This window comes from Bubalus kerabau, chromosome 13, assembly GCF_029407905.1.
Source record: "Bubalus kerabau isolate K-KA32 ecotype Philippines breed swamp buffalo chromosome 13, PCC_UOA_SB_1v2, whole genome shotgun sequence".
NCBI lineage: Eukaryota > Metazoa > Chordata > Mammalia > Artiodactyla > Bovidae > Bubalus > Bubalus kerabau.
In genome coordinates this window covers 79,493,825-79,505,393 of record NC_073636.1, presented here as the reverse complement: position 1 = coordinate 79,505,393, position 11,569 = coordinate 79,493,825, and positions in this window count along the sequence as shown.

The window sequence follows — 11,569 nt, the reverse complement described above, 5'->3', positions numbered from 1 at the left end:
AGATTCTGGTTCAGCCAATCTGTCCAATGACTTGGAACCACTATTCCTCAAGAAATGTGAATTAGAAGCCAGAAGAATCTCTTTTTTATTTTTTAAAAAATGTTTTTGGCTACACCACGCAGCATGTGGGATCTTAGTTCCCCAAACCAGGGTTCAAAACATGAATGGAGATTAAATGCAGTGTAGTATCCTGGACTAGATCCTGGAACAGAAAGGAGATATTATTGGAAAAATGGTGAAATTCAAATAAAGTCTAAAGTTCAGTGAGTAGTAATGTCCTGGTATAGACTGAATAGTTGATCCTCTTCCCCTTTCCCAAGTTCATATATTGAAGCTCTAACCCCTAGTGTGGGTGTATCTGGAGACGAGGCCTCTAAGGAAATAACCGCCATGAAATTAAACAATGCTTACTCCTTGGAAGGGAAGTTATGACCAACCTAGATAGCATATTCAAAAGCAGAGACGTTACTTTGCCAACAAAGGTCTGTCTAGTCAAGGCTATGGTTTTTCCTGTGGTCATGTATGGATGTGAGAGTTGGACTATGAAGAAGGCTGAGCGTCAAAGAATTGATGCTTTTGAACTCAAACACACGACTGAGCGGCTGAACTGAACTGAACTGAAATAAGATCATAAGGGTGTGACCCTGATCCTATAAGATCTGTGCCTTTAGGTCTTTATGAGAAGACATGCCCGCAAGCTCGAGCCCCCTCTCTCTTGCACAGAGGAGAGGCCACGTGAGGGCACAGAGAGAAGCAGCCCTCCTGAAGTAAGCCAAGCCAGCACCTTGATCTTGGACGTCCAAACTCCACAACTGTGAGGCAATACACTTCTATTGTTCAAGCCACCCAGCCTGTGGTATTTTGTTATGGCAACCACAGTAGATGAAGACACGTACCAATGTTAATTTCTAGTTTTGACAAATGTACCGTGGTGGTGTAACATGTTTGCATCAGAGGGAGCTGGGTGATGCTGTGAAACCTTCCTGTGACTCTAATATGATGCCACAATTTAAAGTTTGTCTTTAGAAAAAAGAATAGAGATAAAACGAATGGGGAAGATTTTTATCTAGTGATGTGGGAAGATTACCAAAATACATTAAATGAGAGAAGCAAAGGGTGGAAAATGCTATTTTTATATAATAAGAAGAGGAAACATAACGCATTTCTGTACTGTGTGGTTTATGTTAAAAAAAGTCTATGGAGAGATAAGCAAGAAACAAATCGTAAGTGTTACCTGAGGGAAGGGAAACTGTTGGGTAAACTGGGAACCAAAGGAGGTGAAAGTGTTTTCACCATGTAGTTTTTTTTTTTTTTTTTTTTTAAGCAAAAAAGAAATTTACTGGAAGGATTTCTGGGACCTCATAGAACTGAGAAGAAAGCTGAAGCACCAGGCATGAAAGATGTGCAAGAGTGAAGAGGTCAGGCAGCTGAGAGCATAGCCCAGGGTCAGGCCGCAGGAGCGGCATGAATGGGAAACCTCCTGGTTCTGCTGCTGCTGCCATAAACATCTCCAAATGTTTCAGGTTCTTTCAGTCACCTTCAGGTGGCAGGTGGGGGCATCCAGTTGGCTAAACTTAAAACATCCCCACAGCCAGGGAGGAGGAGAGAGAAGACATCCTCTATTTAGCCTTCAATTTTTTTTATTGGGCAGTAGTGAACTGTGGTGTTGCAGAAGACTCTTGAGAGTCCCTTGGACTGCAAGGAGATCCAGCCAGTCCATCCTAAAGGAAATTAGTCCTGAATATTCACTGGAAGGACTGATGCTGAAGCTGAAGCTCCAATAGCTTGACCACCTGATGTGAAGAGCTGACTCATTGAAAAAGACCCTGATGCTGGGAAAGATTGAAGGCAGGAGGATGAGATAGTTGGATGGCATCCCCGACTCAATGGACATGGGTTTGGGGGGACTCCGGGAGTTGGTGATGGACAGGGAGGCCTGGCGTGCTGCAGTCCATGGGGTCGCAAAGAGTCGGACACGACTGAGCGACTGACTGAACTGGGTGTCCTTCCATTCACTTCATGGGTGACTCATTTCAAGTAGCAGAAGTGTTCCTATGCCAGGTAATCCTCCCCCGTTTTGGAATAGTAGATTAGTTTCCACTTGGTAATGAGGATCAACTATGCCAGCTCACACCGCAATTCCTTCCTTTGCCTGTTGTTCCAGAGGCATGAGGAATCTGATTTTTTAAATAATTTAATATTTATTCGTTTATTATTGGCCGCACTGGGTCCTCACCGCTGCGAGCCGGCTTTCTCTAGCTGGGTGAGCAGGGCCACTCTCTAGCTGGGGTCCACGGGCCTCTCACTGCGGCGGCGTCTCTCACAGCACAGCACAGGCTCTAGAGCGGGCGGGCTCCACGGTTTCGGCTCCCGGGGCCTGGACTGCAGCTGCGTGGCTGCGGTGCAGGGGTGTAGTTGCCGTGTGGCGTGTGGGGTCTTCTCAGATCAGGGGTGGAGCTTGTGCCCCCTGCATTGGCAGGTGGATTCTTACTCACTGAGCCACCAGGAAAGCCCCGAATCTGAAGTGCTTGAGTGGCAGCTCTAACTCCCCGTTCAGTGGAATCACGGTTGTATCATCCCCTGATACTGGGGGGTCTCCTGCAGAGGCTGGGTGGGGAGGCGCAGCTGGGGCTCGCGGCGTGGACAGACGCGGGCAGCAGCAGCTCTGGGCAGGTCTTGCTGGTGGGAGCCCTTTGGAGGCTGCCATTTTCTCTAGACCATAAACTTTTAAAAACTTTTTTGGTTGTTTGACTCATGTGCATTTATTTTTCATCCGAATAACTGATTTTGTAAAAAGTAAATTCTTGAGGAGGAAGAAGAGGATTTGCTCTGTAGACACTAAAATGTATTTTGAAGCTTCAATAATCAAAACAGCATGAAACAGCCCCAGAGAAGACAGAGAAACAAGTCAGTGATTTGGCCAAAACAAACCCAAGGACATCTAAGAAATCAGCAAATGATTAAAGTGGAATTACAGTTCAGTAAAAAGCAGCGTCTCATTCAGCACATTATGTGAGAATAATCAATGGAGCATTTCAAAAAAAACCTCAGATCCTTACTTTTGCCTGATGGCCAGATAATTATCATATGGATTAAATATTTAAAGGTAAGAACAGTCATAGAAGGATAGAACTTAGGATAAAAGTTGGGTAAACATTTATATAATTTGTGAGGAAAACTACTAGAAAAACGAATCAAGGATTTTACCATGGAAAATAATAAATTCCTACAGGATAAATACAAAAGCCAATGATAAACATGAGGCTACTGTTTAGTCCTAAGTCGTCTCCATCTCTTTGCGACCCCGTGGACTTCAGCCCACCAGGCTCCTCTGTCCACGGAATTCTCCAGGCAAGATTACTGGAGTGGGCTGTCACACCCTCCTCCAGGGATTCTTCCTGACCCAGGGATCGAACCTGCATCTCCTGCTTGGCAGGTGATTCTTACTATGATAAACATAGTAAGGAGCAAATGTCTAGTTAGGAAAAAATGATGACCAAAAGGTTTACTTCCTTAATCTATAAAACATGTTAAGGAAAGACCAATAACTCATTTTTAATTTTTTAAAAAATATTTTTATTTATTTATTTGGTTGCACTGGGTCTTAGTCTTGGCATGCAGGATCTTTAGTGGCAGCTCTTATTTGTGGCATGTGGGTTCTTATTTCCCCAACCAGGGATCAAACCTAGGTCCCCTGCATTGGGAGCATGGAGTCTTATCCTACCTTACCTAGACTACCAAAAAAATTCCCTGATATCTCAGTTTTTAAAATGTTTTGTAAATGACCCAAATAGAGAAGCTAATAAAAGAAGAAATACCAATAAACAATTTTTTAAAAGTCCTTCCGATTAATAGCCAAAGATATTCAAAGTAAAATAAAGACATGCTTTTCCCCCCTACTAAGTTAGGAAAGAAAGGCAATGCCAAAGAATGTTCAAACTACCGCACAATTGCACTCATCTCACATGCTAGTAAAGTAATGCTCAAAATTCTCCAAGCCAGGCTTCAGCAATACGTGAACTGTGAACTTCCAGATGTTCAAGCTGGTTTTAGAAAAGGCAGAGGAACCAGAGATCAAATTGCCAACATCTGCTGGATCATGGAAAAAGCAAGAGAATTCCAGAAAAACATCTATTTCTGCTTTATTGACTATGCCAAAGCCTTTGACTGTGTGGATCACAATAAACTGTGGAAAATTCTTCAAGAGATGGGAATACCAGACCTCCTGACCTGCCTCTTGAGAAATCTGTATGCAGGTCAGGAAGCAACAGTTAGAACTGGACATGGAACAACAGACTGGTTCCAAATAGGAAAAATAATACATCAAGGCTCTATATTGTCACCCTGCTTATCTAACTTCTATGCAGAGTACATCATAAGAAACGCTGGACTGGAAGAAGCACAAGCTGGAATCAAGATTGCCGGGAGAAATATCAATAACCTCAGATATGCAGATGACACCACCCTTATGGCAGAAAGTGAAGAGGAACTCAAAAGCCTCTTGATGAAAGTGAAAGAAGAGAGTGAAAAAGTTGGCTTAAAGCTCAACATTCAGAAAACGAAGATCATGGCATCCGGTCCCATCACTTCATGGGAAATAGATGGGGAAACAGTGGAAACAGTGTCAGACTTTATTGTTTTGGGCTCCAAAATCACTGCAGATGGTGACTGCACCATGAAATTAAAAGACGCTTACTCCTTGCAAGGAAAGTTATGACCAACCTAGATAGCATATTCAAAAGCAAAGACATCACTTTGCCAACAAAGGTCCATCTAGTCAAGGCTATGGTTTTTCCTGTGGTCATGTATGGATGTGAGAGTTGGACTGTGAAGAAGGCTGAGCACCGAAGAACTGATGCTTTTGAACTGTGGTGTTGGAGAAGACTCTTGAGAGTCCCTTGGACTGTAAGGAGATCCAACCAGGCCATTCTGAAGGAGATCAGCCCTGGGATTTCATTGGAGGGAATGATGCTAAAGCTGAAACTCCAGTACTTTGGCCACCTCATGCGAAGAGTTGACTCATTGGAAAAGTCTCTGATTCTGGGAAGGATTGGGGGCAGGAGAAGGGGATGACAGAGGATGAGATGGCTGGATGGCATCACTGACTCAATGGACGTGAGTCTGAGTGAACTCCGGGAGTTGGTGATGGACAGGGAGGCCTGGCGTGCTGTGATTCATGGGGGTGCAAAGAGTTGGACATGACTGAGCGACTAAACTGAACTGAACTGAAGTTAGGAAGAGCATAAAAATAATAAATCAGGTGTTTTGGAGTGGGAAAACAACTCACACATATCTCTGGTGAGGATGTAAATTAGAACAACCTTCCCAGAAGGGAATTGGATATATTCAGGAACCAATGGCCCCCACCTCCAAAAAAAAAAATACATATGTGTTGATCTAATGATCTAATTAGATTCCATGTCCAGATTTCCTCTTCTAGAAATCTATCCTAAGGAACTAATTGAACAAATAATAAAAAGATGTATTTACAAAGCTGTTTACCACAACACTGTTTATAATTGTGAAAAAATAGAAGCAGCAAATGATAGGGAATTGGGTTTTATAAAATGAAAGTTCATCTATATAACAAAGAACGAGGAAGCCATTATAAGTGATGCAGAGCTGTACTGACAGAACAAAGACATTCACAATATATTGTCCTCTGAAGAAAGCAAACTGCAGAATAATTTATATGTATGCAACATCCTATTTCCATCGAAACACACATTAGGTAATAAGCATATATTGATGTGCATATGTGCCAAAACACTTGAGTGGTTATTTCTGAATAGTGCTTTTTTTAGGGAGAGGGGACAGATTATTTTTTTATATGCCTTTTTCCCTAAAATTTCTTCTGAAGTCATATGTTACTTCACTGGACACACAGCTTCCTTAGCCGGTCTTGAGTCCATAATTTCATTCCCTGATAGCTCAGACAGTAAAGAATCCATGTGCAATGCAGGAGACCTGGGTTCGATCCCTGGGTTGGGAAGATCCCCTGGAGCAGGGAATGGCTACCCACTCCGGTATTCTTGCCTGGAGAATCCCAGGGTCAGAGGAGCCTGGTGGGCTACAGCCAATGGGTCTCAGAGTCGGACACAGCTGAGCTGCTAAGCACACAGAAGAGGCAGTTATATATGCAAGTATACTTTTGTCTTTCCCCGATTGTCTCTGAAGCTCTGAGTAAGCTGAGTCAGACCCAGGAATAAATATTAAAAAAAAAAAAAAAAAAAAAACTTTGCCTCCAGTTTTGATTTTTGTTATTGATAAAAAGAACATCTAGGAATGAGTACTTCAACAACCACAACAAAGATTAAAAACAATTAGCCTTAGGAAGAAAAGAGTGAAAATAAGCCTAATGTCAGTTTGTCAAGGAGACATGGCGGTTCTGAGAAGTCCTAATTGAGAGCAAACTATTCAGCTGGAAATAAGCAACAACTCAGGAATAAATTATGCATGGTCACTGTTAAATATTTTATCCATCCTTAACCATTATTTGTCTTTGCAAGGCTAAAAGAGGAAAGGGAAAGAAAACCCCCCAATCCGATCGTAAGCATTATCAGTCTTGTATCTTGCCTCCCTCCTAGAAGTCTTCGACATTCAAGCGTAAACCCTGCAAAAGAGGAAAAACGCTAACCATGATTAAAACAAGAAGTTGGCAGGCTGAACTTGAACTTCACAACTTGATTAAGAGACGTCAAGGTAACCTCACCTTCTGTCTCCAGCTTTTCATCCTTCAAAATCATGAACATTTTGCTCTGCTAAATGTGCTGTTTTAAAAAGCAACATTTATGAATTCTTGGTGATGACCAGGCAGAGGGGTTTTGTGTTCCCCTGACATTCACACAGCAGCGGGACAGGACATCAGGGATATCTGAGGCGCTGTCAGAAGCTGATGTAGCCCATTCAGCCCTTTGCCATTTGGCCAGCTTCCCGGCCACTCGGCCTCCTCTCCTGGCTCTCTCCCTTCCCTGTTTACTTCCTCTCCCTCCCCTGTCGGCTTGGCTGGTGGAGGCACACGCCAGCCCCACTGGGCATGGGCCCTGGGAGCACCAGCCAAGGCCCCGCGGGGGCGGAGGGAGCCGTGGAGGCCAGCTCGCTAGAAGAACCTTCATGGGCAGCAACGAAACTGTGACGATTTTATTGCAAAGGTTTTACTCTTGTTTTCCACAGGGGACTGGAAAATTATTACAATGGCCATTTCGGGGTGAGATTTGTTTGAAGTTATTTTTCAAGTATTGCGTAGCATTTTGTGGGCTTCCCCGGTGGCTCAGATGGTAAAGAATTACCCTGCCAATGCAGGAGACCCGGGTTTGATCCCTGGCTTGGGAAGATCCCCCGGAGAAGGGAATGGCAACCCACTCCAGTATGCTTGCCTGCAGAATTCTGTGGACAGAGGAGACTGGGGGCTACAGTCCATGAGGTCACAGAGTCAGACATGACTGAGCAACTAACATTTCCACTTCTGGCATTTTGTATGGCATTTTGTGCCAGAAGTGTACATTATGTTAATGTTATAGATTTAAAAATTTTTTTATTTAGGGCCACACCAGGTGGGCTGCAAGATCCTAGTTCCCCAACCCAACCAGGGATCGAACTGTGCCCCTTGCAGTGGAAATGCAGAGTCTTATCTACTGGACTCCCAGGAAGTCCCTTTTAATCTTTTTTTTTCAGTACGTTAATGTTAATTCCACGTGCCAGCAGACTAGATCTGTGTGTGTGTGTAAATGCATGTACTCAGTTTAAAAATCAACTAGTTAAAAGCTGTCTGTGTGTGTCTGACAGACTCGCTCGGTTTGTCTCAAGTCTGAAGTCAAGGGGAGATTCTGTCAGCAGCCAAGGACTTCTGTTCAGGCCTGAATGGTGGGTTTTCCGTTTAATTCCAGGGCTTTTCCCTGTACCTGTGCTCCTAAGTGTACGGTTACGTCACCCCACGATTGTCCAGTTGGTTAATATATGTTGTGCAGTGTTCAACATATTGCACCATTAAAGCTGTTAGTCCATTTTATCTTCATTTCAAATATCTGAACATAAGCCTAGCATCCACTTGAATTCCTGGTGAGGGTTTTGAATGCTAATAAAACAGTAGACTTGCCTCCACCCAGCAAAAGTTACCTGTGTGTGTGTTTCTAAACCAAGAATCCTTTCCCACACTTTCCTGCTTTACCAGATAGAGATTCACACAGATGAAATCTGCATTCTTGGTAAGATACCTGGTGCGGATTGTTCCTCCTGAGAGTGACTGATTGGAGCTTCTTTCTGGTCCCAGATGATTCTGGGGTGAGTCACCGGTCCGCCCGAGAAGCAACACTGACCAGGACTGCTGTTCCCATGCCGTCACCATCACGGCATTATTGGAAGGCCCACATTCTAAAGCCCTCTTTTTCAAGGTCCCTCTACCCAGGCTTGGCAGGTAACATTTCACCAAGTTAATGATTTCGTTTCTGAGTCACTAAGCATACAGAGTTTTACCTGAGTCACCCCGGGCACATACCTGAGACAGCAGCTGCAGGCTTCTGGGAATGTTGGGGAAAACCTGATTTGCAGCTGACTACCCAGCACAGATTTAAAGCTAGCACAGGACAGAGAGCCTGGGAACAGGACTCCTATGTTCCATTAGAACAGCACCTTGTTCTTTCATCGAGTGGAACCTGCTCCAGGTTGGCGTGGAACAATGCCGTGAATGCTATTCAACTGTCGTCTCAGGCGTTGCTGGGGGATGGGACGGGAAAGGAATGCTGTACTGATACCATCTGCGGGTGGGACTGTTCATCAGATTCTAGCCTTTTTCGTCTTCCCTTTTGCTGGATAGCCCGACACAAAAATCCAGCCCGGAGTTTTCCAAGGCTTGTTTCTGCACGCCTCTAATGATTTCTATGGGGAGTTACTATATTTGATCAACGCTGCAATTCTGGAAAGTCAGATTATACTAATTTAAGGAAGTGGGATCCCTTGCACAGGGGGCTGGAGACCGAAGCTTGCTTTTGCCAAGTTAACAGCACGGTATACGCCAGACGAGAAAATGAAGGTTTCTGTACATCTTTATGAATTTTAGAAGCGTTTATAAGCCGTGTTCCTTAAAGCAGTTCTGCTAAGACTGATACAGATGGATTTCAGAACTTTTCAGACTGTCGTGTACACAGGAAGCACCTGGGGAGAGCTTGTTAAAATGTAGACTCCGGGCCCCACCAGCAGAGAGTCTGTTCTGCAGAACAGAGGTGGGGCCTGAGCGTGGGCAGCTCTAACCTGCATCCCAGTGATGCTGGAGCTGCTGTCTGGGGGCCTCGCTGGAGTCACACGGTTGGAGGACCGCTCTGGGCTGGTCACCAAATCCCTCTGGGCCTCAGCCATCTCCCTGAGAACGGATGGAACCGCCAACATCCAGTGGCGGCTTATTAATCCCTGGGCACTGTCCTCAACCCTCTGCACACACTACCTCATTCAGTCCTCAGGAGACGGTTTCACGGTGAAGGAATGAGAGCCGTCGATGGTCTACGGTTCTGAGCCTCTGAGGTGGCGCTGGCCACGGGCAGCCTGCAGGCACCTGGGGCCGGCTGGTCCGTGTGGTCTCTCTCACGAGTTGTTTTAAAAATCAGGATGTCTCATGGGACATTCTGGATTTCTGATATCTTCTTTTTTAAAATATCTATTTTTATTTATCCGGTTGTGCCAGGTCTTAGTTGCAGCATGCAGGATCTTCAGTTGCTGCATGTGAGATCTAGTTCCCTGACCAGGGATCAAACCTGGGTCCCCTGCATTGGGAGCATGCAGTCTTTGCCACTGGACCACCAGGGAAGTCCCTCTGGTATCTCCTTAAAAGTTTGAAGAGCTGGCAACAGTGGGCATATATGTGCCAAAGTGGTAACATGGTAACAACGCCACTATGTGGCTGTGTGTCTGTGTCTAAAGGGAGACTCTGGTTTACCAGCCCCACCCACCCTACCCCGCACCAGCCCCTTGGGCATCCCATTTACCCATTGCTACACTCAATATGCCAGCAAATTTGGAAAACTCAGCAGTGGCCACAGGACTGGAAAAGGTCAGTTTTCATTCCAATCCCAAAGAAAGGCAATGCCAAATAACGCTCAAACTACCACACAATTGCACTCATCTCACATGCTAGTAAAGTAATGCTCAAAATTCTCCAAGCCAGGCTTTAGCAATACGTGAACCGTGAACTTCCTGATGTTCAAGCTGGTTTTAGAAAAGGCAGAGGAACCAGAGATCAAATTGCCAACATCTGCTGGATCATGGAAAAAGCAAGAGAGTTCCAGAAAAACATCTATTTCTGCTTTCTTGACTATGCCAAAGCCTTTGACTGTGTGGATCACAATAAACTGTGGAAAATTCTTCAAGAGATGGGAATACCAGACCACCTGACCTGCCTCTTGAGAAATCTGTATGCAGGTCAGGAAGCAACAGTTAAAACTGGACATGGAACAACAGACTGGTTCCAAATAGGAAAAAGAGTACGTCAAGGCTGTATATTATCACCCTGCTTATTTAACTTCTATGCAGAGTACATCATGAGAAACGCTGGACTGGAAGAAACACAAGCTGGAATCAAGATTGCCGGGAGAAATATCAATAACCTCAGATATGCAGATGACACCACCCTTATGGCAGAAAGTGAAGAGGAACTCAAAAGCCTCTTGATGAAAGTGAAAGAAGAGAGTGAAAAAGTTGGCTTAAAGCTCAACATTCAGAAAACGAAGATCATGGCATCCGGTCCCATCACTTCATGGGAAATAGATGGGGAAACAGTGGAAACAGTATCAGACTTTATTTTCCTGGGCTCCAAAATCACTGCAGATGGTGACTGCAGCCATGAAATTAAAAGACACTTACTCCTTGGAAGGACAGTTATGACCAACCTAGATAGCATATTCAAAAGCAGAGACATTACTTTGCCAACAAAGGGCTGTCTAGTCAAGGCTATGGTTTTTCCTGTGGTCATGTACGGATGTGAGAGTTGGACTGTGAAGAAGGCTGAGCACCGAAGAACTGATGCTTTTGAACTGTGGTGTTGGAGAAGACTCTTGAGAGTCCCTTGGACTGCAAGGAGATCCAACCAGTCCATTCTGAAGGAGATCAGCCCTGGAATTCTTTGGAGGGAATGATGCTAAAGCTGAAACTCCAGTACTTTGGCCACCTCATGTAAAGAGTTGACTCATTGGAAAAGAGTCTGATGCTGGCAGGGATTGGGGGCAGGAGGAGAAGGGGACGTCAGAGGATGAGATGGCTGGATGGCATCACTGACTCCATGGACGTGAGTCTGGGTGAACTCTGGGAGTTGGTGATGGAGGCCTGGCGTGCTGTGATTCATGGGGTCGCAGAGTCAGACACGACTGAGCGACTGAACTGAACTGAACTGAACTAAGACCACGATTCTCTCCTGGTGTTATATTTCAAAAGTAGTAAACTTTGAACTTTCTGCCATTTCTTTCTTTTCTCCCGATGTGCCATGGGCCTTGCATGATCTTAGTTCCCTGAGCAAGGATGGAACCCAGGGTCCCAACAGTGAGAGCACTGATTCCTAAACCCTGGACTTCCAGGGGCCCTGAAGTCC